Genomic DNA, 26,937 nt, shown 5'->3' on the forward strand with positions numbered 1-26,937 from the left:
CATCTTTTGTTCCCCCCCTGAATTGTGATTTTAAATAGTGTACTTTTTCCGCATCAAGTTGTGATATTTTGTATCTTCTGCCCGAATTCTCCATAGCATGCTCTCCTTTTGTTCCTGTTTTTGTACTCTTAGGATCTTACGTCCCAAAGACATGAGAGGTCCTGTAAAGGTCCAATTATTTTCGATGTTGTCTGCATGACAGACAAGTACAAATTAACTTCAAAAACTGCGCAACACCGTCGTGTGTTCTCCGTTTCGACGGGGGACTGAGACTTGCGACTTTTGTATCGCGGCAGTCGCGGAACAAGTATAGCCCTGAAATTTGTCCCGCGACTCGCCTATGACAGCCGTCACCTCTGCTGTTATCATTTATCAGTCGTGGTTGAAACCTTATTTTCACTGCTGAATTATAAAACAATATCTCATGTATTTGAACGTGAAATCTAGAAGCCTTTGAAACAAATACGAGGGTCGGTCAAAAAGTAATGCCTCCCATTTTTTTTCTACTTAAAAAAATTGAGTTAAGTGAAAAATTTGAATTTGGCGCCATTCCTCAAACCTTCTTCTGCAATCCATTGCAGTAGTAACTTTCTGTGTCAACAGGTGGCAGCACAGCAGAAGTTTGTAAGATGGCCGACATCGATGTTCGTTTGAGACAGCGTTGTGTGATTGAATTCTTGAATGCAGAATGTGAAACGCCCATACGCATTCATGAAAGACTGAAGAAGGTGTATGGTGTTGTGACAGTGGATGTCAGCACTGTTAGACGATGGGTTCGTCGTTGTAAGGAAGCTGAAGGGCAAACACCGTTGACTGACGAAAAGCGGAGCGGCAGGCCGGTGAGTGCAGTGACTCCACACAACATTCAGCAAGTTGATGACATCATTCGTGGTGACCGTCGGGTGACTGCAGATGAAGTGTGTCGCATTATTTCTCTTAGTAAAGGCAGTGTGATCACGATTATTAAACAATTGGGGTACTCAAAAGTTTGTGCACGGTGGGTTCCAAGAATGTTAACCGATCAGAATAAAGAGCCAAGGAAAACAATAGCCTCCCAACACTTGCAGTGCTTCCGTTTGGAGGGAGATGAGTTTCTGAAAAAAATTGTAACCGGGGACGAAACATGGGTGCATTTTTTTGAACCAGAATCAAAGAGGCAGTCAATGGAGTGGCGTCACACAAGCTCGCCGAGGAAGAAAAAATTCAAAACTGTGCGATCGGCAGGGAAAGTTACGGCAACAGTTTTCTGGGATACAGAGGGTGTGATTCTGGTTGATTTTTTGGAGCAGGGATGCACAATAAATTCTGTTCAATACGTCACAACCCTCAAAAAACTTAAAGCACGTCTTCAGCGAGTTCGCCCAACAAAATCAATGGCAGATGTTCTTCTTTTGCATGACAATGCAAGTCCACACACCAATCGTCACACCTCTGACGAGATTGTCAAAATTGGATGGGAAGTTTTGCCTCATCCCCCATACAGCCCTGACCTGGCACCATCAGACTTCCATCTGTTCGGGCCACTAAAAGAAGCTCATCGTGGGATTCATTTTGAAGATGAGGAGGCCGTCAAAACATCCGTGCGTCAATGGCTTAGGAAGCAGAGCTGTGATTTTTACCGTGCTGGGATACATGCCCTTGTTCAAAGATGGACCAAAACTGTAGAGATGGGCGGAGATTACATTGAAAAATGACAAAATGATCCTCAATGTTGTGGTTTTCAGCCTATGTAATTGCATTTAAATTTCCTGACAATTAAACGTAGAAAAAAAATAGGAGGCATTACTTTTTGACTGACCCTCGTACATACATCACAATCTTTGAGAAAAGCCCCAAAATGGGGAATTGCATTTCATCGGTACCATTCGTCTTGCTGCAGATGGCTGCGCAGGACAAAACAAAAAGCAATTATTTTGATGATGTACATTTTCTATCTGTTTAAACATGGCCCCAAAAACATGAAAGCTCTTGAGCTAATTTTTCCTATCACTGGTCACTTCTTCCTTCCCTCAGACTGAGTATTTAGTCTACTGGGAAAAGGTCTCAGAACAAAGGTATCGTTGCTAACACAGAAGATTATCATGAAATATTTGCCAAACATCAGGCATTGAAATTGTTTGGAGACGAGTGATTGCATATAATTGGAGAGAAGAAGCAAAAGCTGTAATGTAATCAACCTAAAACTCGCATTTTTAGCTGACAAAGTGTAGAAGTTTGCTTCTAACATGGTCAGAACTTAGAAAATATATTCTTATCAAAGGTGAGTCGAATTACAACATCGATGTAGGAACTGCCCTTTCTATAACTAGGAAGTCTAAAGCATATCTGTATATTGCTGCTATATCGATTTCAATTGGCTGTAAAATCAGTCCTCAGAAAGTCAGCCATGTCGAAAAGCTGTTGACCAAACGTTACAGAGTAAAGTGGCAAGATATTCAGATGTTACGATGTTATAAAAACATCTTGAGAAGAATTCAACTCAATGTCAGAATGAAATAGTAAAAGCTGTGAATGTGAACATTTGAAAAACTTTAGTAACAAGGAATTTTGTTGTGACTGACAGTATTAAGTAGCATACCAGCATCACAAGAACATTGATCTGTACAAACTTTTACGATATCTGGGTGAAGTTTACATCGTAAAGTAAGAATATAATATCTCATTTTTTTGTTTTTTACTTTACATAACTAAGGGTTTCCTACTATGGGTGGTTTATCTGTACTGACTCAGTTTTGTTACTATCAAAAAAACGCCACAAAAACTGATTTTCTTAATACACTGTCAAGCACACTGACTTCAAAATTGCACAGATATGTTAAAAGCATCCGCCTTCATTTTCAAACTCGGACAAATCCTCACACGTTTAGCAAAGCCAGACAGTTCCTAAATTTATACTCAAATATCAGCTTCCTATTCACTCTGTATCAAAAAATGAACGGAAATTTTCCTTTTAATGGGTTATAAGAGTCACCAGACTAATATTCCATACATTGCACCATATAGATAACTATGTATTAATTTTTCCTCTCTCCTATAAGAAAGTGAAAAGAGGAGATGTCCATCTTTGATAATTAGAGTCTCATGTACAGTGACGAGAAATGGTCCTATAACACTCCCATGGGATATGCTGGATGTTACTTTTACAACCGAAGATTTCTGTCCGTATAGGTAGATGCGTTGCTTTCTGTTCGCTAGAAACTCTTCAACCCATTCACAAAGCTGATATGATATTGCGTACTCTCGTACTTTGTTCATTAGGCGACAGTGTAAGACTTTGTCGAACGACATCCGGACGTCAAGCAACACGCCATCAGCCCGAGCGCCGGCGTCTGGCACCTTACAGGTCTCCTCACCGAGTCCGAAATCGCGCCTGCGGTCTACTGGAGCCAACAGCGTTTGAGTGTCCAAATTACTGCTGTGGGAAGACTTCCCCTTGCTGTACGATAGTGTGTAAAGTTTTCAGCACCCACAGATTGGCTCTAAGCAGCCACGACGAGTTTGTTGCCCAGTCATCATTCTTATTGAGAACATGACTGAAAATTTTAATTGTCTCTTGCTGAAAAAGTCAGATATTTTGTCTGCAAACCTATAAAATTCCCGAGACTTCCTGTTCATCGAAATTCTGCCTCGAAAGACTGGCTCAAACTGTTGCTTGGAATGTCCTTTTATTGATATTCTGTGTCACTAGTTAGTGGCCTGCCTCCAATTAATTAAGTTTTCAGGTGCGTATAACGGTTGCGGTTCGATTACTCTATTGTACTGTTTAAGTTTTGCTTTCCACGAGATCTATTTTTTATTATTTCAGCTTAAAGCTATTCTCTAGGCTCTATGTGATTTAAAAATTCGTTCGTGGTTTCTCTCACGATTTAATTCTGAAGATTGTATCACTTGACCCTGGTGTCTGAATTTGTTGTTGTTGTTGTGGTCTTCAGTCCTGAGACTGGTTTGATGCAGCTCTCCATGCTACTCTATCCTGTGCAAGCTTCTTCATCTCCCAATACGTACTGCAGCCTACATCCTTCTGAATCTGTTTAGTGTATTCATCTCTTGGTCTCCCTCTACGATTTACACCCTCCCCGCTGCCCTCCAATACTAAATTGGTCACCCCTTGATGCCTCAGAACATGTCCTACCAACCGATCCCTTCTTCTTGTCAAGTTGTGCCACAAGCTCCTCTTCTCCCCAATCCTATTCAATACTTCCTCATTAGTTACGCGATCTACCCATCTAACCTTCAGCATTCTTCTGTAGCACCACATTTCAAAGGCTTCTATTCTCTTGTTGTCCAAACTATTTATCGTCCATGTTTCACTTCCATACATGGCTACACTCCATACAAATACTTTCAGATACGACTTCCTGACATTTAAATCTATACTCGATGTTAACAAATTTCTCTTCTTCAGAAACGCTTTCCTTGCCATTGCCAGCCTATATTTTATATCCTCTCTACATCGACCATCATAAGTTACTTTGCTCCCCAAATAGCAAAACTCCTTTACTACTTTAAGTGTCTCATTTCCTAATCTAATTCCCTCAGCATCGCCCGACTTATTTCGACTACATTCCATTATTCTCGTTTTGCTTTTGTTGATGTTCATCTTATATCCTCCTTTCAAGACACTGTCCATTCCGTTCAACTGCTCTTCCAAGTCCTTTGCTGTCTCTGACAGAATTACAATGTCATCGGTGAACCTTAAACTTTTATTTCTTCTCCATGGATTTTAATACCTACTCCGAATTTTTCTTTTGTTTCCTTTACTGCTTGCTCAATATACAGATTGAATAACATTGGGGAGAGGCTACAACCCTGTCTCACTCCCTTCCCAACCACTACTTCCCTCTCATGTCCCTCGACTCTTATAACTGCTATCTGGTTTCTGTACAAATTGTAAATAGTCTTTCGCTCCCTGTATTTTACCCCTGCCACCTTATAATTTGAAAGAGAGTATTCCAGTCTACATTATCAAAAGCTTTCTCTAAGTCTACAAATGCTAGAAACGTAGGTTTGCCTTTCCTTAATCTATCTTCTAAGATAAGTCTTATGGTCAGTATTGCTTCATGTGTTCCAACATTTATACGGAATCCAAACTGATCTTCCCCGACGTCGGCTTCTACTAGTTTTTCCATTCGTCTATACGGAATTCGCGTTAGTATTTTGCAGCTGAGACTCATTAAACTGATAGTTCGGTAATTTTCACATCTGTCAACACCTGCTTTCTTTGGGATTAGAATTATTATATCCTTCTTGAAGTCTGAGGGTATTTCGCCTCTCTCATAAATTTTGCACACCAGATGGTAGAGTTTTGTCAGGACTGGCTCTCCCAAGGCTGTCAGTTGTTCTAATGGAATGTTGTCTACTCCCGGGGCTTGTATCGATTTAGGTCTTTCAGTGCTATATCAAATTTTTCACGCAGTATCATATCTCCCATTTCATCTTCATCTACATCCTCTTCCATTTCCATAATATTGTCCTCAAGTACATCGCCGTTGTATAGTCCCTCTATATACTCCTTCCACCTTTGTGCTTTCCCTTCTTTGCTTAGAACTGGGTTTCCATCTGAGCCCTTGATATTCATACAAGTGGTTCTCTTTTCTCCAAAGGTCTCTTTAATTTTCTTGTAGGCAGTGTCTATCTTACCCCTAGTGAGATAAGCTTCTACATCCTTACATTTGTCCTCTAGCCATCCCTGCTTAGCCATTCTGCACTTACTGTCGATCTCATTTTTCAGACGTCTGTATTCCTGATTGCCTGCTTCATTTACTGAATTTTTATATTTTCTCCTTTCATCAATTAAATTCAGAATTTCTTCTGTCACCCAAGGATTTCTACTAGCCCTCGTCTTTTTACCTACTTGACCCTCTGGTGCCTTCACCACTTCATCCCTCAAAGTTATCCATTCTTCTTCTACTGTATTTCGTTCCCCATTCTAGTCAATCGTTCCTTTATGCTCTTCCTGAAACTCTCTACAACCTCTGGTTTAGTCAGTTTATCCAGGTCCCATCTCCTCAAATTCCCACCTTTTTTGCAGTTTATTCAGTTTTAATCTACAGTTCATAACCAATAGATTGTGGTCAGAGTCCACATCTGCCCCTGGAAATGTCTTACAATTTAAAACCTGGTTCCTAAATCTATGTCTTACCATTATATAATCTATCTGATATCTGCTAGTATCTCCAAGGTTCTTCCATGTATACAACCTACTTTCATGATTCTTGAACCAAGTGTTAGCTATGATTAAGTTATGCTCTGTGCAAAATTCTACCAGGCGGTTTCCTCTTTCATTTCTTAGCCCCAATCCATATTCACCTACTATGTTTCCTTCTCTCCCTTTTTCTACTCTCGAATTCCAATCACCCATGACTATTAAATTTTCGTCTCTCTTCACTACCTGAATAATATCTTTTGTCTCATCATACATTTCATCAATTTCTTCGTCATCTGCAGAACTAGTTGGCATATAAAATTGTACTGCTGTAGTAGGCGTGGGCTTCGTGACTATCTTGGCCACAATAATGCGCTCACTATGTTGTTTGTAGTAGCTTACCTGAACTCATATTTTTTTACTCATTATTAAACCTACTCCTGCATTACCCCTATTTGATTTTGTATTTATGATCCTGTATTCGCCTGACCAAAAGCCTTGGTCCTCCTGCCACCGAACGTCACTAATTCCCACTGTATATAACTTCAATCTATCCGTTTCCCTTTTTAAATTTTCTAACCTACCTGCCCGATTAAGGGATCTGACATTCCACCCTCCGATCCGTAGAACGCCAGTTTTCTTTCTCCTGATAACGACGTCCTCTTGGGTAGTCCCCGCCCGGAGATCCGAATGGGGGACTATTTTACCTCCGAAATATTTTACTCAAGAGGATGCCATCATCATTTATCCATACAGTAAAGCTGCATGCCCTCGGGAAAAATTACGGCCGTAGTTTCCCCATGCTTTCAGCCGTTCGCAGTACCACCACAGCAAGGCCGTTTTGGTTAGTGTTACAAGGCCAGATCAGTCAATCGTCCAGACTGATGCACCTGCAACTACTGAAAAGGCTGCTGCCCCTCTTCAGGAACCATACGTTTGTCTGGCCTCTTAACAGATACCCCGTTGTGGTTGCACCTACGGTACGGCTGTCTGTGTCGCTACGGCACGCAAGCCTCCCCACCAACGGCAAGGTCTATGGTTCATGGGGGGCCGGGGGGGGGGGGGGGGGGAATTTAGATTTCGGAAATATTTTTACGAACTGAGTTGCTATAGGATGTCCGTCTACATACTGAGGTTCTAATTCCACGAACTGAGTTTTTATGTATGGGATTCGCAGTCCAGTTTTAGCTGCACTTTCTTGGAGTTTTTCTGAGGAGTTAATCGCTTTTATTCTACTGTTTGAGAGAATCACTACGTCACCTGTAAATGCCAAATACTTTCCCTCAGATCGTGATTACTTTTTCCAACATAGGACTCAACCATAATGGGGACAGTCTGCCTACATGCAGGACTACTGATCTAATTTCAAATGGTCAAACATCTTACCTAAGATTCCAACTTTTCATGTCGTACCGGTTAATGCTTATTTGATCAGTTCTGTTGTGTTCATACTTAGAATTCTTGTATTATGTTGAAGAATGAATGTCTGCCAGTCAAATTATGAGCTGGTTTGAAACCTCTCCTCAGTTGTTTAATTTCTGTATAGCAAATGCAACAGAAACACTGGAAGATCACTCGCAAGGAGTCAAGATTATTTGTGAAAAAATTTTTTGCAGTAGATATGCGATGTGATTTTAATCTAGCCAGACTCATTAAACAACATGAATTATATGTTCAAATTTTTGACTAATGACTTGGACAACTATACGCTTAAGATAAACTATAACAGATCTAAAAGGACAGATAAACCGAACAGGAAAATGATTGCAAATATTGTTAGAACTACAACTCTAAAGCACCAAACGAATTCTCTCCCTAGGGTATCACAACAACTGATAATAGCAGAAGTCTGACGAATATTAAAAGAAGAATTACAATGACCAACCAAACCTCCAACAACGAAACCAGGCTCTTAAAGACTAACCACCTCAATAAAGAATTATGAAAAAAGATATGAAAGATTTACTTTGAATGTTTAGACCAGGGTTATGAAGAGCAGGCTCCGAGGAACCAAGAAAAGAGAAAAGATAGGTGCAAGAAACGTGAAGAAGAATCACAGAAAACTTTAGGGTGAGAGAAAACTGGGTGTGACGCTAACGTCCGAAATAAACGGAACAGTAACAGTAATTAACAATATTTGTTAAAATAAAATCTAAATATAGTGTACACATAATTAAGCATAATGATTTTATTAGTAAAAGTTTTAAGAAAAAAACTCACGAAGAAAATTAAGAGACAGACACAGAACATCCATACTGCAAAGTGTGGTCAGTAGAAGCATATACACCAGCTTTGACAGAAGATCATGAGCGATATAGCAGGTTGGCCACATCAGTGTATACTCTTGATAACATGTAACATTTAGTGAAATTTAAATCCATTATTACCATTCTAAGAAAAAAGAACAGTAAGAGTAGCTGATTGCAACTCACTCTTGCGTTAAATTCATACACAGTTCTATCAGACTGAAAAATTACTGCATTGGTTTTTTTGGATTGCCCTGACGCGATATTTATGTACCGAGTATCAAGAATAGCTAAATTATAATGGCCATTATTTGATGATTTTCGTAATAAACTACTGAGAAACTAATCCTATTTAACGAAGGAATGAGTAGCTTTTACCTGGCCAATGCATCCAGACAGGTAACTGTGTATTTCCATGACCAAAATAGTAGAAACGTGGTGCAGACAATACTTCTTTCAGATTCGTCTCATCGCAGCTGTTTTGCTCTCAAAAACATAATCATTGTGTAAGTAGGAGGAAATTAACATCGAATGAATAAATATGGCTGAAACAAAGAACTGTTTTGTAAATTTCGAAAATAGCATTTTTGGGCGTCGTTAAATAACAAACATGCTAGTGTAGACGGTATCGTCTAGAAAAAGACTAAAAGTTAATTGAGTTTTTCAAAGAAAAACTTGTTTCAATGAAAGTTCACTTATTTGTCAAACCTCCTTTTAATTTAATCGAATCGCTTTCCTCAATCTTCTTACTAAAATCATAGTTCTCCAGAATTTGTTGCTGTGCGTTTCGTACCGTGGCAAGAGTATCTATGGAATGGCATCAAGTAAACAAAAGACGTATCCATACAGAATGAGTGCGTAGATTATATCCATGTAACACGAGGTGAAAATTATTTCACAAAATGCGAAATATTTACAGAAATCGAATTTTATATTGGGTCCCTACTGCTTCGATACCATCCATGACGATATGCCCTGTTCGTTATAGCAATGTCATTTGCTTCCAATGTTTGCAGCCGTCATCTTTGGTCGCGAGGTGTGTTTACCTTAGTGTAAAGTGTGCTGTTTGTTCGGCCTGGTGTAGTTTTCTAGTGTGCCATCAGTTTTTCTTAATGCCGCAATCACTGAACCACTGCTCTCCTAAACACACAAGTCAAGACTACAGAAACGAGTTTTCGGGTATCCATCGAAACAAATCAGTGGTAAGTCGATCGTCTATTGTCCACTTATTTTAGCGACTGTCTGATTCGTGTTGCGATCAGTGAAATTCGTCTATGAAAATATTACGTTGTATTAGTGCCATATGACAAATTTTAGCTTGTTATTGTTTCAAATGTAGGTGTGTTGTTGCTCATGTCACGTGCAGGTTATAGTTGGTTACTGCGCGACACAAGCAAGTAAATACGCTCGCTTTCACTCAACAATTACCCTGATCTGTGTAGGACACAGTCTCGCTATAGCAGTGTTGAGGCGAAACTCAGATTTCTGTCTAGCAATAGGAATATGGACACTAGATGCTCGTGTTCTAGTTATTTCCGAAATAATCAACTTACAAGGTTGCAATGTTTTGTTCATTATTAAATTTTGTACGTCGATGAAGAATGAGCATTCTTGTACAGTGTGCAATTTGTTTCACTGTTCTTGCTTGAAGTGGGCACACATTGAAAATCGGAGTTCCGATCGTCTTGCGCAGAATCACCCCCGTTCGTCATTAAATTAATCAGACTTTATTTCGTATGTACTGTATAAATTAATACTTTTGTAAAGGACTAACCATGCTTTACTCATATTGAAGGGAATTCTTATAGCTTTGCGAGCAGATCTATTTGTTTTCTGATGAGTGACGAGTGAGAAAACAGCACGCAATTTATATACCATTTATTTGCACGACCCTGTTGCTCGTCTTGCTGACCCACTTTCCAGTTCTTATAGAACTGTGATAATGTGCAAACTATTCCAAGTCTTAGCAAAGGAGAAATGATTGAATTTTTAAAAAATAAAAAATTGTAAGAATAACTTGCCGCACAATTACTTGCACGGGTAATCGTGCAGATTCGTGTATCGTGACAACACGGGATGTAGAGGATGATTTTTCTTACGGCGAGAGAAAATTGAATCGGGGCTTTAGTAGTATCCGTAGTTTCATACTTCAGACGAAATGAATAGAATCGTGGAAATACAAAGAGGCTACTTAACATGCCAAGTATAGATAGATAAATGTTGTATGATGATGTAAGTACATTTTTTCTATCTAAGTCGAATCATAATTTATTGTTTATTAAGTGATTTATAAGCTACATTTCATGTTACACCATTTTTCTGCTCGCTGAGTTATTCAGCTCCCTTTGTACTTTTAAAATGGTGTTTTAAGCCTTTAAAGTTTACTTATAAGCTCTTATGTAGACAAGTTGTTACAATGTCTCCTGCTGTCGGATAAAAAAAATTCTCATTTACTTCACGCACTATATAATGTTCATCATAACATTTTTCCGTCTATATTTTGAATGTTAGGTAGGCTGTTTGTGTTTGTGGCTCCTAGATGGCGCTCTTGGTGTAGTCTTTAATGTTCACTTGCCCGCAATTGCTAACGCGGGCGCCTCAGCCTGATGATACCGTAGCTAGACGCGGGTGAGCAGCCCGCAGTGGCTTGCCTTCTGTGTACTCTATTTCGAAAATTTTGTGACCCAAACTTTATCGCTTGATATTTAGTTTTATACGTGACATGTAAGCACTGTATCCTTTTTGTACTCCTTGTCAGAACTTACACTTAAAATTTTTTTTCCTACAATTTCGTAATGACGTTATAGGCCAGTTTAGTTCTGATGAAAGCACTCATAGCAGTGCCAAAAGCTAGGTCAAAAAACTTCTTTTTCGGGACCGAGCGCTGTTATTGCTTTAATTTTACCTTGTTAATGGTCACTGATCACGCAGCTATGTTCAAAACTTTTAAGTTTTCCCATTTAGTTCAGTAAATAGGTTCTTCAGAGAAGTTGATTAAATACTCTTGTGTGTGAGTAAATTGATTCTACACTCCCGGAAATTGAAATAAGAACACCGCGAATTCATTGTCCCAGGAAGGGGAAACTTTATTGACACATTCCTGGGGTCAGATACATCACATGATCACACTGACAGAACCACAGGCACATAGACACAGGCAACAGAGCATGCACAATTTCGGCACTAGTACAGTGTATATCCACCTTTCGTAGCAATGCAGGCTGCTATTCTCCCATGGAGACGATCGTAGAGATGCTGGATGTAGTCCTGTGGAACGGCTTGCCATGCCATTTAAACCTGGCGCCTCAGTTGGACCAGCTTTCGTGCTGGACGTGCAGACCGCGTGAGACGACGCTTCATCCAGTCCCAAACATGCTCAATGGGGGACAGATCCGGAGATCTTGCTGGCCAAGGTAGTTGACTTACACCTTCTAGAGCACGTTGGGTGGCACGGGATACATGCGGACGTGCATTGTCCTGTTGGAACAGCAAGTTCCCTTGCCGGTCTAGGAATGGTAGAACGATGGGTTCGATGACGGTTTGGATGTACCGTGCACTATTCAGTGTCCCCTCGACGATCACCAGAGGTGTACGGCCAGTGTAGGAGATCGCTCCCCACACCATGATGTCGGGTGTTGGCCCTGTGTGCCTCGGTCGTATGCAGTCCTGACTGTGGCGCTCACCTGCTCGGCGCCAAACACGCATACGACCATCATTGGCACCGAGGCAGAAGCGACTCTCATCGCTGAAGAAGACACGTCTCCATTCGTCCCTCCATTCACGCCTGTCGCGACACCACTGGAGGCGGGCTGCACGATGTTGGGGCGTGAGCGGAAGACGGCCTAACGGTGTGCGGGACCGTAGCCCAGCTTCATGGAGACGGTTGCGAATGGTCCTCGCCGATACCCCAGGAGCAACAGTGTCCCTTATTTGCTGGGAAGTGGCGGTGCGGTCCCCTACGGCACTGCGTAGGATCCTACGGTCTTTGCGTGCATCCGTGCGTCGCTGCAGTCCGGTCCCAGGTCGACGGGCACGTGCACCTTTGCCGACCACTGGCGACAACATCGATGTACTGTGGAGACCTCACGCCCCACGTGTTGAGCAATTCGGCTGTACGTCCACCCGGCCTCCCGCATGCCCACTATACGCCCTCGCTCAAAGTCCGTCAACTGCACATACGGTTCACGTCCACGCTGTCGCGGCATGCTACCAGTGTTAAAGACTGCGATGGAGCTCCGTATGCCACGGCAAACTGGCTGACACTGACGGCGGCGGTGCACAAATGCTACGCAGCTAGCGCCATTCGACGGCCAACACCGCGGTTCCTGGTGTGTCCGCTGTGCCGTGCGTGTGATCATTGCTTGTACAGCCCTCTCGCAGTGTCCGGAGCATGTATGGTGGGTCTGACACACCGGTGTCAATGTGTTCTTTTTTCCATTTCCAGGAGTGTATTTTCCGTCTACGCCGCTAACTGAAGGCAGTTTTTTTTACTGCCATACGCGTTTCGCTTCTTTTATTTGTGAAGCATCTTCAGTGGCGATTTCCAGCACTGTTAACTCGTGTGTGTGGCCCTGGAGATGTATTCGTTAGATTTCATGCTCCAGTTGGCCGATTTCCGGCGTTCTTTCACCCACATTTTTTTCAACACATCGCATACATCACTTAAACTTTCCATTTTGTAATCAAATACTTAGTGTTTATCGTGTTTTGTCGATAACGCCTATTTACAATGCATAATAGCGAAATCTGTATTACTATTATATACTGTACAGTCGATTTGTCCACAGCATTTAAGACATATTCTCGGTAATCGTCATTCCTAATTTCTTTGCTGAAGAGTGTTTCACACCTTTCGCTCTACTCATTGCTCGCTGTGTTTTATTTTTCGGAGCATTCAGTTTTACTCACAGTCAGTTGAATTTTGTAACAATGTCAACCAATAACTCATCTTTCATTAAACACGCATTAATTTTAATAATACCATAAATAACTGAAGTAGTTACATGATAACTATATCAAAATATTCGTGTCTGTGTGATACATTTTAACACTTTTTTCCTCAGTTTTCGCCAAGATATACCCATAACGAAAATCAACAAGAAGCGTCTTTTAAATACCTGAAGTAGTCCTTCCTACACTTACTGGTTCGTCACAAACAATATTAAGTGTGTTTCCGCGCATTCTTCTTAATTTTGCCAAAAACACTGTTACTCATTAATTTCAAATTCGAAATCAGTTTTTCATTCGTATGTTTCTCAGCGTTAGTATCTATATACGTTTTCATCCTGGAAGCTTGGCGGAATGATAATATTCGGTGAATTTTGCTTAGAATAAGATTTTTGTTTGGAAACTGCTTTAAATTTCTTTAGGATCACATAATTTTTCTCATCGTATTATGTGTAAATCACCTTTTTGTAACTTCTGGCTTGGTATCATTTTCTGTTGGCACAGTGGTAGATTGGAGTGAAGATCATAATATTTTCTAGATACTCAAGGTCTATTTCTAAAATGTAACCTATGTCTGAATCATCTTGTATCATCATTACATAAGAACTATCCACAGACAGTCGTGCAGAATCAGAGAGTAGTAGATACTGAATCGTTGCCCAGTCCTAGAGACTGCCAATACCGATGTATCGTTGTTTTCATTGTATAATCAACCATGAAATTATTGTTTGCAACAACATGTGTAGGCGAACAGTGAACAATACCACCTCCGACGCTGGCACCAATTCAATTATTCTTTGATGTCCCAAGATATGCTCTGTCAACTGATATCTTTTTTTTAACTTTTTCTATACACTGCGAACCACTGCAAAGTGCGTGGAGGAGATACTTTTTATTGAATCATACATCAAGGTACAGTATTTGCCTGTTAAATTCTCACATGGAGCATGGGAGGAATGCTTGATTGTATATCTCTATGTGACCTATTGTTTGCCTAATTTTACGCGCTTCATCTCCACGGGTGATAAGCGTAATTTTCAGAAAAATATTTCTAGATTTTTTCCCTGAAAGACTGCTGCTGAAGTTTTCCAAGCATGTTCTTGTGACACGTCTTGCTTCGAGTCCAGCAGTTACATTCCCTCGCAGTCAAACCATCCCTCGGCCGTTCGCAATGGCTTTCTACTAATGACATTGTCAGACGACATAGCCGTTTCTAACTTACAGTCAGTGTAGAACGTAGGTACTTATTTAGTCTGGGAAACGAACGCTCAGATATTTCAACAGGCTCGTGCTCTGTTAGATACAACAGGACAGTTGTGCTTACGTCACGATAATTCTTAGTATCAGCTCTGCAAAGGTTTGAACAGTTTCGAAATTTGTATTGCGAAATTTGTAGTTACTGTCATAATTTGCTGTGCTGGAAAGAGAAGAGGAATGTTATGAGTCTCTGTCGTAGAAAAACTCATATAATTCATTTTTAAGATATTCGTTAGATATGGCAGATATGAAAACATTTGTCCATATCCGTGTACAACTTATTTCATTCTCCAAAAGCAGGCATTTAGGTGCGAATAAATGTTGTTTTTTCATTGGGTAAATAACGTCATTTATCCATCCGAGATATTTCATTGTTTGGGTAAATAAAGTGTCGTTCTGTCTCCTTGTTAGCTCTGTCCGCCTCTCATCCTCGGAGAATTCTTCGAACTGTTTCTTTACTGTTTTTATTCATTTATTAGCGAATTTACCGTCTGTTCCCCGTCTTTCTCAGGTGTTGAAACTTTCGTCGAGCGGTTTGTCGAATGGTCGTATCTGACAGCACCGTTTCCAACAGGCCATCTGCAGTTGCAAAAGCCATGTTTCCAGATTTCGAGGCTTTAGCAACTACATTTAGTCTCATACTTGATACTGAATAACAAAGCTGTTGGTTTCAATTATGATTTTAAGGCATATTACTATAATTCCTTCGATACGCTTGTTACTCGTAATAACTGCGTTTGTCAGAGCGTTAGGATTTTAAACGAAACTGTCTTCAAGGGGATAGCTACAACTCCATTAAGGAATTAACTGATAGTTTGACTTGTTTTTTGCACACTATTTTATTCCCTATTCATGACCGGTGCTCCTTCATAACCTTGGAAGCAACATTTGTTCACATCTAGTCCCTTCAGAATCACGTTTTATTAATAGTAGTTCGAGCCTTAATGCAGATTGATTTTTGACCTGTGTAAATTAAATAAATGATATGGATATCTTTACTTCTCAGAATATCTTCATGACTATTTTTGATTGTTTTAAGGTACGGGAAGACTTCACTCGATTGATTGACTTTACAAATTTTTCAATTTTCTCCCTTTACCCGAGCCTAGCTAAGTACTACTGTTATTGGTGGATAGTTTGATTATGCGGTGACTATTTACCATGTGTGCTGCTAGACTAAACAATAAAATGGCGACACGGCGCAGTTCTCAACAATATAGGGTTTCTCTGCAGCGGTCCATGCAGTTGCCTAGCAAAAATCTGAGACGAGACGACTGGTGAGCGACGTAAATGTTTCTCGCCTCAGTTAGCAAAGACTTAGGAAAATCGTGAAATGCGGGAAGAGCACAGAGCAACGATGTAAGCCACCAACACACACTTGAGTTCTGCCTATCCGTGCCACACACAACTCAAGCATCAAATTATCTGCACATTTTGGCGCACGCACAGCATGAAGTCTCACACGCATATACTATGTGTGGCGGATATGGAGAAAGAATTTCTGACGCATTACACACGGATTTCATGCAATTGGCGGCATTTTTATCATAAAATAACTTGTCTTTTAAATTAAAGGCGTCTTAATTGTGATTATTTATCTTGTTTACGCCAGTGCAGTTCGTATTGTCAGTATCAGTACAGTACGTCGATATTTTCTTGGCCTCTCGGGTCCCGAGTACTGAAGCGGCAGGTGTCGGGCTGCTGATATATTGATTTGTTGCCAACTTTGGCACTCAGTCTATACTGCGCACCGTAAGGCCCGCACTGTAATCTTCGTCGTTCATCGCTGTGTTGCATGTTGTTGATAAATAATGTACAGCAGCGAGTATAATTTTGTACCTCTGGCCAGACAACATCGAGCACTCCCTGAACGATATATTCCAGTGCACCACATACAAGCAGTATACTGCTGGCAGCAAAATAGCTTACCATCGCCCGCCACATTCCAGCAGCGATTTATTGAGCAATTACAATCACAATTCCGAACGCACGTGTGTCGTCAAGTTGTGTTACGGAAAATGAACCTCTACAATCAGCAACAGTGGCAGTAGACCTAATTGTGTCGACCAGTACTCATAAAAAAAATCAAAAGTTGAAACTTATTACAGTTTTTTTCGAAATTGTTCTTGGGAACTGTAACCTACCCACTAAGGGTGTATGTTCGGACGTAAATCATCTACCATTCCGTAAAAAAATAAAGCAACGTATTAGAAGTTCATTATTTGTTTTAAAGATTTTCTGCCTTTATTTTTCTGTATTTCATTTCGGTGCCTCATTGTTTACTGTGTTCCAAATACTTTTCATGTTGTTGCTGGAGATTTTTTTTTTTTTTTTCAAAGTATATGCCGTGCTGTATCTCTGGACTCGTATTCGGGAGAACGGTGGTTCCCAATCCCTTCTTGGCTTTGTAGACTTTATTCCAAAAGTCAGAAAAAATCCATCCTTTTTATAAAAATGTACGAGTATGGGTGCATGTGTGTGTGGGGGGGGGGGGGGGGGGGGGTGGGAGGGGGGGTTTCCACAACTCCTCGTATACGGGTGGACCGATTTCGACCAAACATGGTACACAGTCAGGCGACAATCACTGAGGGGGGGGGGGGGGGGGGTTGAAAAACACCTGCCTAGCAAGGCGTGACACCTGCCTAGCAAAGGGGTAGGGTGCAGTGTGCAAACCTTTACGAAATTCTTTCTCGCTGGCAAGCCATGCAAAATAATGAAAAAGATGTTAATCGTTCACTACTTTTTCACTGTTGATGCAGTCAAAGTACCGGATGACACATAGCGTTATAATTTACTACTTCTTTATTACTAATTCTATGGTATTCGCGACACATTTTAGAGACAGTATACATACATACCACTGAATGTAAGCGCAAAATTACATCACTGTTCGACGCATAATTCGGGACATATGAAGTCATAAAGCAGGAAATGGACGAAAAACTGCCGCACTGTGCATTACGTTTTAATACATAAACCCCAGACACCTGGCAGCGCTTTTGACAGCTTTCAACTGTAAAGCTCAAACGGATGTAGGCGAAAACAATAGCCGTCTATAGGGCTTTAAAGAGGTGTTGCCATAGAAGCGTTTACAAAATCGCGTTGTAGATACGTGAAGCAGCTGCGCCAAGCGTACAGAAACTGTCCGGGATTTTACACTTTAAACGCAGTCCCTTTATTTGTTTTCGCTTTTACTCGAAAACTGACAAAATAAACACCCGGTCAATGTTGGATTTATGAGTTAGGAAACAAGTAAAATACCCGCCCGTCCATCCGGACTTAGGTTTCTCGCGGTTTCCCTATCGCACTTAAGACATCTACGCAATAGGGTTCCTTTGAAAGGGTAGGCCTGCCGATTTTCATTCCTATGCTTCCCCAATCGGACCTTGTGCTCTCAACATCGCCGGCACGTTAAACCCTAATCTTCCTTTGATAACCATACACATTTTGATTCTCTGATGAGTCTGCTAAGAATTTTGTAACTTAGTTCAAAATGTGATTGTATCCTGCAATCACCGATGTCCCTTCATGGTTATCCTACACGATTTTATGATTCTATTTACAGCCCTGGGTTTAGGGGTATCGAATCTATTAACACAGGTTAAATTTCTTAAGACAACGCTTTCCAAAGTAGGCAGGCTACGTCCACAGAATACATTGAATGCAACTGTGTTGTGTACATTTTGCAAATGCACGTTGATAGTCGTGTTTCATTTATTAGTCTTGTGATTTAACTGCAGGTGTTAACGCTATAGCCCTACAGTCTCGATGTGTCTGTATAGATGGAAGCATAACAGTAGAAGTGCTGCTCGCCCAATACTACTGTTGTGAATTCTAGTAGAGATAGATTAAAGGAAATGACAAGGAATTTTCACATTGCTCTAGAATAGATATGCCACCAAATAGTTGAAATTCAATCTTGACATAATATTACCCTAGTCCGTATATTAAAAAGCTTAATCTTACACCAAGTATTTAAATTAATAACTGTAAATCACCCGCTAAAGCACGGTATATTTTGATTGCTACAGTTAAGGTCCCACAAATTTCTACTTCTATAGCACAAGATTAAAAATGCTGATGAAAGCAAATTCAAAGAGTATCAGTGTTTTTATGTGTTTATTTATTCGTAAAGCACGTGGCAATTTCTCCACTTCACTTTTCGGTGTTGACCGTGCCCTCTGGGCAATTAAAACTTCTAACGTGAAGTTCATGTGGGCGCAGCGAACAAATGTTTTGCTCTGTGTGTTGTGGTTGGCAGGAGAGCCAACACCGTGTTACTAGAGGAGGCCGAAAGGCACACGTTTTAGCTCACGCAGGCTGGCGTGAGGTCTGGAACAGGACAAGGAACTTAGAATTTAGAAACAACGGACGTAGCTGGTGGAATACTTAACTTAAAGCCATTAATGACGAACGTCGGTCTTGACGGTACATGATTTACAATATCAATAGTAACTGATAATGGTACCTTGCTAGGTAGTAGCAAATGACGTAGTTGAAGGCTATGCTAAACTATCGTCTCGGCAAATCAGAACGTAAGTAGGCAGTGAACCATCGCTAGCAAAGTCGGCTGTACAACTGGGACGATAGACCTGCCATGTGGCGGCGCTCGGTCTGCAGTCACTTATAGTGGCGACACGCGGGACCGACGTATACTACCGGACCGCGGCCGATTTAAAGGCCACCACCTAGCAAGTGTGGTGTCTGGCGGTGACAGCACACTGTGCTCGTCTGTAATGCGCCTCGTTCTTCAAAATCAGGCTTTTGTATGAAAATAAAGTCATTAGAAATCTAGTTAGTAGCTCTCTCAGTCGCTCGGTCTCGTAAAGCTCGTTGGAGCGTTGCTTTGCCTACTTTCTGTGTTCCATCTTTCTCGATTTCGAAAGTTTCGACAACCAATTTGTCGAATGATCGTTTCTGGATGCTGGGTTCCTAAATAGCTGTATGCAACTGCAAGGTGCGTATTCTAAGATTTCGAGGGCTTAGGTACTATGTTGATTCTTTCTAGTACTTCTCACTGAACACCAAAACTGTAGGATTTAATGGAGTTTCTAATACCTACTACCAAATTTATTTACATTTCTCACCTATAAGAATTACGTTGTCAGAACTTTAATAATGTAAATGTAACGATCTTGAACTGCATGTGTGATGTTTTATCTGTCAACCCAGCGCTTTGGATTTAATGACTTTAGCGTCTCCTCTGAAGTACTTATTAAACATTTAGAGTTGCATCTACATCCATACTCTTCAAACCTACGAAGTGCATAGCGCAGGGTACTTTCCAGTGTAAAAGTTATGGCTTCTTTCCGTTCCATTTACGTATGAAGCGCGGGAAGAGTGATTGTTTAAACACATCTGTGCATCCTCTAATTCATCTAATCTCTTCATGGTCCCTATGGGGGCGATAGAGGGTCGTAGTGTATTCCTAGATTCGTCATTGAAAACCCATTTTTGAAACTTTGTATGTAGGCTTTCTCGGGATAGTATACGTTTGTCTTCGGGAGTCTGATAGTGCAGTTTCATTATCATCACCATAATACTCTCCCATGGGTCAAACAAACCTTTGTCCATTGGTGCTGCATCTTCTGTACACGTTCAGTATATGCAGTCAGTCCTACCTGGTACACATGCCACACACTTATGCAATATACCTTGTAAAGCGATTGCATTTCCCTAACATTCTACCAGAGAACCAAAGTCTCCGAACTCTAACTCGCACTTTTCTTACATTACATCATAAAAGCCATGGATCAAGGCAGTTGGGGGTGGATGCTGTGTTTCTTGATTTCCAGAAAGAACTTGACTCACTTTCGATAACACGCCTGCGTTTATTATCGACAGTACGATTGCAAGGGGCATCAAGTGTACAGAGAGCGGCGCTTTAATCCCGACAAATGAAACTTTCTTTTTAGAAAGCTAATTTATTTAAACAAAGTACCAGTGAAAATAAAAATCATTTTACATACATGTAGTGATATCTTCCAAGAGTAAAATTTCGCGATATAGCCCACTTTAGCCGCAATGACCGCCTGAAATCTTGTCTTGAAGCGATCGCACGCACTCGTTAAAAAAGCGCTGTCCATATTCGCGAATGCTGATTCGATAGTGGTGCGTAGAGACGTTACATTAGGGTGCTTTGTCTTATTGGTAACTCTTTTGACTACACACCAAACATAGTAGTCAAGGAGATTCAAATCCGGGCTATTCGGCGGTCAGAATTCTTTTGACCAGAACATATCAGTAGTGGAACAACGAGGACGCCACCCGACTGTGCATTGTTGCCAAATTTCTTCAAGATGGTGGTGATAGATATGACAACGTCGCAATAACGTCATGGTGAGAAGTTCAAATTTAGGCGGGAAAATAGGTCTACTGGTCTACCTTTACTAACATAAACCGCTTCCCCCACCCCAAGAAAATGGCAGGAAGCTCAAATTTTGGCAGAAAAAGGTCACTTGCGCTACCTCCAATAACCTAAGTCATCCAACTGCCACCTCTTCCTTGGAATTGGTGGGGAAAGGACAGCCTGTGCTGGCTGCTGGATAGGATGGACGCAAGTCTTCATTTTGCAGGCATTGTCATAGGCAGTAGCTCCACGCAGTGTGATCATCATGAGATCCTGAGTCCAGCTGGCCTAGTGCACAGTACTGACACCAGAGGTCGCTGTTGTCCCGTGGCAGCCTGGGGGAAAAATAGCGGAAAAAGGAGTCAGTCTGTGTCCAGCTGCTGGAGAGAGGAAGGACTGTACTTTATTTTGGAACAATTTATTTAGCGATGGATTTCACATAGTACATTTATTACACTGATACAAAATACTCACCCTGGCGTGCTTGTGGTCACACTACATAGCCTACAGACTGCTAACTACACATAAATCACCGAAATAATGCAGTACACTGATGTACAGACATGCAAACAACTCGTAAATTACCAAAATAATGCATGCACATCCTACAGACCTGCAAACTACTCGTAGATCACCACTTAATGCATTACATAGTCTACAGTCCTCTTCACAAAATAATGCAACAGACACATTCACTCATGTAAAATTGGCGAAATAATGCATGTACAACGCTCTGTAAACTGGCTCACAACTCTTAACCAACCGAAACAATGCATTGCACAAGCACTTATTGCATATAAAAAACGCTTTGAGACTGTCATCAACCTCACCGTATCAGCGATGTGCCCCCTACAAAGGTCCAAGGCGTGCAGGCTGTACGGCGTACTCGTACCAGTCCCATTTGCGAGTGGCATCTGGACCGCTCGCACGTGTTTACCTTTGATTGCAGATACCTTTGTAGCTGCGGTCCAGCATCGACAGAGATGTTTGCGTAGTGGGTCACCCTCGCAGACGCAGCTAAAAGGTTCTCAACGTTATACTGACCTCACATGTATGTGTAAATAAGAACCAAGTATACGTCTCGAAAATTATAAAGTGCCACAGAAATAGTTAATGGTCGCTTTTCTAGGAGCTTTCGTGGTGTCTCAGCTTGTCTGCATGCAAATTCTGGCCCTAACAGAACCTGTTCACGAAAATAGCCAAGAATAACACCGATTGCATTCTTCCTCGCGATCCTAGCGACACAACTGGTCCATTACTTATCAGTCCCTTCTCAGAAATGGTAAAGTGTCATAGAAATAGTTAACTGTAGCCTTTGTAGTAGCTTTCGTGATATTTCAGATTGTATACATGGAAAAATTCTATTCATCAATCTGTGGGGAGCTGCAAGCCAAATTGTAATAGGTCGGAAGCTTTCTTGGACTCTCTGAACTGGTGTACAAATGACGGGTAAGACGCAGATTGGAACAAAGGCGTCCGCTGAGGTGTTCTTTCTGAACCCAATCTGCTTGCTTGCTGCTGTGCGTTCTACAGCTATCTCCAGACTCAGAAGAATACTGGAAACAAGGCACATATTTATCAGTGTAACTACAATTAAATATTAGGATTTCTGATGCAGTCTGACACCAACCAATGTACTGGAAATGTCTCCTCCTGACGCCCATGGTTCTGGAACGAATCTCAATATCCATAGAGCACATAATTTTCCATGCATAAAAATGTTTCATTCCCCTTACGGCTATCAATGTGCTGAATCTATACCTCCCTCACAATAGGACACACAGTAGCGACCACCAGACACTCGTACATATACTGCGAGGACTGTGGTACAAAGGCTGGGTTGGTTCGCCTCAGCAAAAAGGCGTCGCTGTTTCTGGCCCCAAACTGTTTGCTTGCTTGCTTGGTTTCTACACCCATCTCCAGACTCTCGGATTACAAGAACGCCGTATTTTCACATGGTTTGCAAGAATATTATATCATTTACGCGATACTTCTCAATATAAAGCACATGGTATTATCGCTCGCATAGCAGTGTCGCTTGCATAGTATAATCTAAAGATATAGAGTGGAAATTATTTCTCTAGAAACCCGAAACTTTATCGAGGTCGAGTGTGCTGTAAACCACTGAGTAACTAGAAACTTATCCCGTCTGTGAAGATCTTTACGTGAAAAATAGAAAAAATGGAGGAAACTGGTACTTCGACTCGTGACTACAGATGTCAGTGATGTAACAGATTCCAAATCATCCCTATAATTTACAAAGTCAACTAAGCTGTTTCTCAGGTCTAGAGAAACATCTCTCCCACCCATCTTTCACCTGCTAGATGCACACACCACAATCGATGTTCTCTCAACTAAATGAAGGCGCGAAATGTGCAGAAGCAGCCAACTGGACGATTTACATGGGAGGGAATAATCGTCCAGCGCAAATACATCGTCCATATTGAAGCTCCTCAAATTTCTATGCGATCACAAAAGCCATCCAACACATACTAAGTATTAGTCCGCTACTCGGCCATGTAGAGCACAAAACGGGTAAGTCAGCTACTTTCCTGCATCCCTACAGGCCTTTCCATTCAGACGGCTCCTGCCGTAAGTGGGAAACGTGAATCATTTCCGCCTCAGGCCACCGACGCCGCGCGCCATGCAACCATACACAGTACTGTTCAAGGATAATGGCCACATACATGTTTAGTTGCTATATTTTCAATTAAATATTATAATTGCAGTCTCAATTAGACGACATTCAACAATGAGCGAAGTATCGGAAATACACCCTCTGATGGCTGTGGCCCTGGAAATAGAAATATCTGTACCACTCTTATGACTTGAAATACTTTCCCCTTTGCTATCACAGTATTCCACATCAAACCCATAACTTTCTTACGACTGGACATAGTCATTTCCTTTCCACATGCCGGAACACTCACACATACTTCTTAAGCCTGATGCTCAAGGCAGATTCACACGCATCCCTTACTACTAAGTATAACACTGCGCCAATAACTGATTGTCGGCGATACGAAATCAGGGATTGGGTGGACATGTCTCACAAGTTTTTTCTGCATGTGGTACCACAGTACCTTAGAAAGACAGGCATAATCGTCTCACAAATTACCAAATGTTAAAGAAAAACACGAGCGCGATGTTCATATTACTATCACAATCGGTCTTGGTCCTCTTGGTTCTACAGGTGCACAGAAGGATCCATGTTAAAAGCTATATTGGCTTTATAAATAGAGGTATGCCATTACCTCCGAATGAATTGGTTTTTCCAGACAAATACTACGACACTGAATGTATTTCTTCTCCATGGATTTTAATACCTACCCCGAATTTTTCTTTTGTTTTCTTTACTGCTTGCTCAATATACAGATTGAATAACATCGGGGAGAGGCTACAACCCTGTCTCACTCCCTTCCCAACCACTGCTTCCCTTTCGTGTCCCTCGACTCTTATAACTGCCCTCTGGTTTCGGTATAAATTGTAAATAGCTTTTCGCTCCCTGTATTTTACCCCTGCCGCCTTCAGAATTTGAAAGAGAGTATTCCAGTCAACATTGTCAAAAGCTTTCTCCAAGTCTACAAATGCTAGAAACGTAGGTTTGCCTTTCCTTAATCTATCTTCTAAGATAAGTCTTATGGTCAGTATTGCCTCACGTGTTCCCATATTTCTACGGAATCCAAACTGATCTTCCCCGACGTCGGCTTCTACTAGTTTTTCCATTCGTCTGTAAAGAATTCGCGTTAGTATTTTGCAGCTGTGACTTATTAAACTGCTAGTTCGGTAATTTTCACATCCGTCAACACCTGCTTTCTTTGGGATTGGAATTATTATATTCTTCTTGAAGTCTGAGAGTATTTCGCCTGTCTCATACATTTTGCTCACCAGATGGTAGAGTTTTGTCAGGACTAGCTCTCTCAACGCCGTCAGTAGTTCCAATGGAATATTGTCTACTCCGGGGGCCTTGTTTTGACTTAGGTCTTTCAGTGTTCTCTCAAATTCTTCACGCAGTATCATATCTCCCATTGCCTCTTCATATACATCCTCTTCCATTTCCATAATATTGTCCTCAAGAACATCGCCCTTGTATAGTCCTTCTATATACTCCTTCCACCTTTCTGCTTTCCCTTGTTTGCTTAGAACTGGGTTTCCGTCAGGGCCCTTGATATTCATACAAGTGGTTCTCTTTTCTCCAAAGGTCTCTTTAATTTTCCTGTAGGCAGTTTCTATTTTACCCCTAGCGAGGTAAGCCTCTACTTCCTTTAATTTGTCCTCTAGCCATGCCTGCTTAGCCATTTTTCACTTCCTGTCGATCTCATTTTTGAAACGTTCGTATTCCTCTTTGCCTGCTTCATTTACTGCATTTTTAAATTTTCTCCTTTCATCAATTAAATTCAGTATTTCTTCTGTCACCCAAGGATTTCTTCTAGCCCCCGTCTTTTTACCTACTTGATCCTCTGCTGCCTTCATTATTTCATCCCTCAAAGCTACCCGTTCTTCTTCCACTGTATTTCTTTCCCCCATTCCTGTCAATTTTTCCGTTATGCTGTCCCTGAAATTTTGTATAACCTCTGGTTTAGTCAGTTTATCCAGGTCCCATCTCCTTAAATTCCCTCCTTTTTGCAGTTTCTTCAGTTTTAATCTACAGGTCATAACCAATAGATTGTGGTCAGAGTCCACATCTGCCCCTGGAAATGTTCTACAATTTAAAACCTGGTTCCTAAATCAGTGTCTTACCATTATATAATCTATCTGATATCTTCTAGTATCTCCAGGTTTCTTCCATGTATACAACCTTCTTTCATGGTTCTTGAACCAAGTGTTAGCTATGATTAAGTTATGCTCTGTGCAAAATTCTACCAGGCGGCTTCCTCTTTCATTTCTTAGCCCCAATCCATATTCTCCTACTATGTTTCCTTCTCTCCCTTTTCCTACTAAGAGGAATGAAAGATTTTTTTTAACTTGGAAAATTATGTGCACTACAGATACTGAGATTCATCCCAAGAACCATGGCTGTCAAAAGGAGACATTTCCAGTATACTGGCTGGCGTTAGACTGCAGCAGCAATCTTAATATTTAATTGTAGTTACACTGATAAATATTTGCCTGGTTCCCAATGGTCTTGTGAGTCTGGAGATAGCCATAGATATCACAGCAGCAAGCAAGTAGGTTGTGGCCGGAAACAGCATCTCAGTGGACGCCTTTGCTCTGAGCTGGGTCTTGCGCAGCGTTTGTACATCCGCTTAGAGAGTCCGATAAACGTTCTGCCTTACAATGATTTTGCTTGTGGCTCACCCTTAATGAGTAAATAGTGAACTAATACCCAGTTTGTGTTAAGCCACCTTTGGGACTGTGTGTGTTGTGTGTATACCCTGCGGAAATTTGAGAAGATTCAATAGGACGAGTGTTTGCACTGCGAGTATTGATAGTGTGTGAACTCCTATCACTCGGTTCCTCCTGGGGTGGGGGGTCGTTGACGGCTAGCTGGCCTCTCCCTGGCTGAAACGCACTTCCGCATCTGCGGGCATGGGCCGTGTTGATGGTGGCGATAACCTCTGTCGGCGCAGCAGTGCTGCACGGTGAGTAAGTGGGATGTATTTCGTGATCTGTAGAGCACTTTTGCTGGTTTAACTGACAGTGCAATATGGCGATCTACACAAAATATTTTTGCTGCTGAATGTCTTATCTGCAGAAAAAAATGGCTGACAGTGCTCCCACACTGGCAGCAGCAGCGGTTTGATGGGAAATTCAGTGATGGATGGGCTGTCCAATTAAGACCATCAGGAAGAATGCAGTTGGTGATATTCTGGGCTATGTTTGCGAACAGGTTCTGTTAGAATAAGAATCTCCATGCATATAATCTGAGACATCACGAAAGCTCCTACAAAGGCGACAGTTAACTATTTCTGTGACACTTTACCAATTCCGAAAAAGGACTGATAAGTAATGGATAAGCTGTCCCATTAGGATCGCGAGGAAGAATGCAGTGA

Source organism: Schistocerca gregaria, chromosome 7, assembly GCF_023897955.1.
Source record: "Schistocerca gregaria isolate iqSchGreg1 chromosome 7, iqSchGreg1.2, whole genome shotgun sequence".
Classification (NCBI taxonomy): Eukaryota; Metazoa; Arthropoda; class Insecta; order Orthoptera; family Acrididae; genus Schistocerca; species Schistocerca gregaria.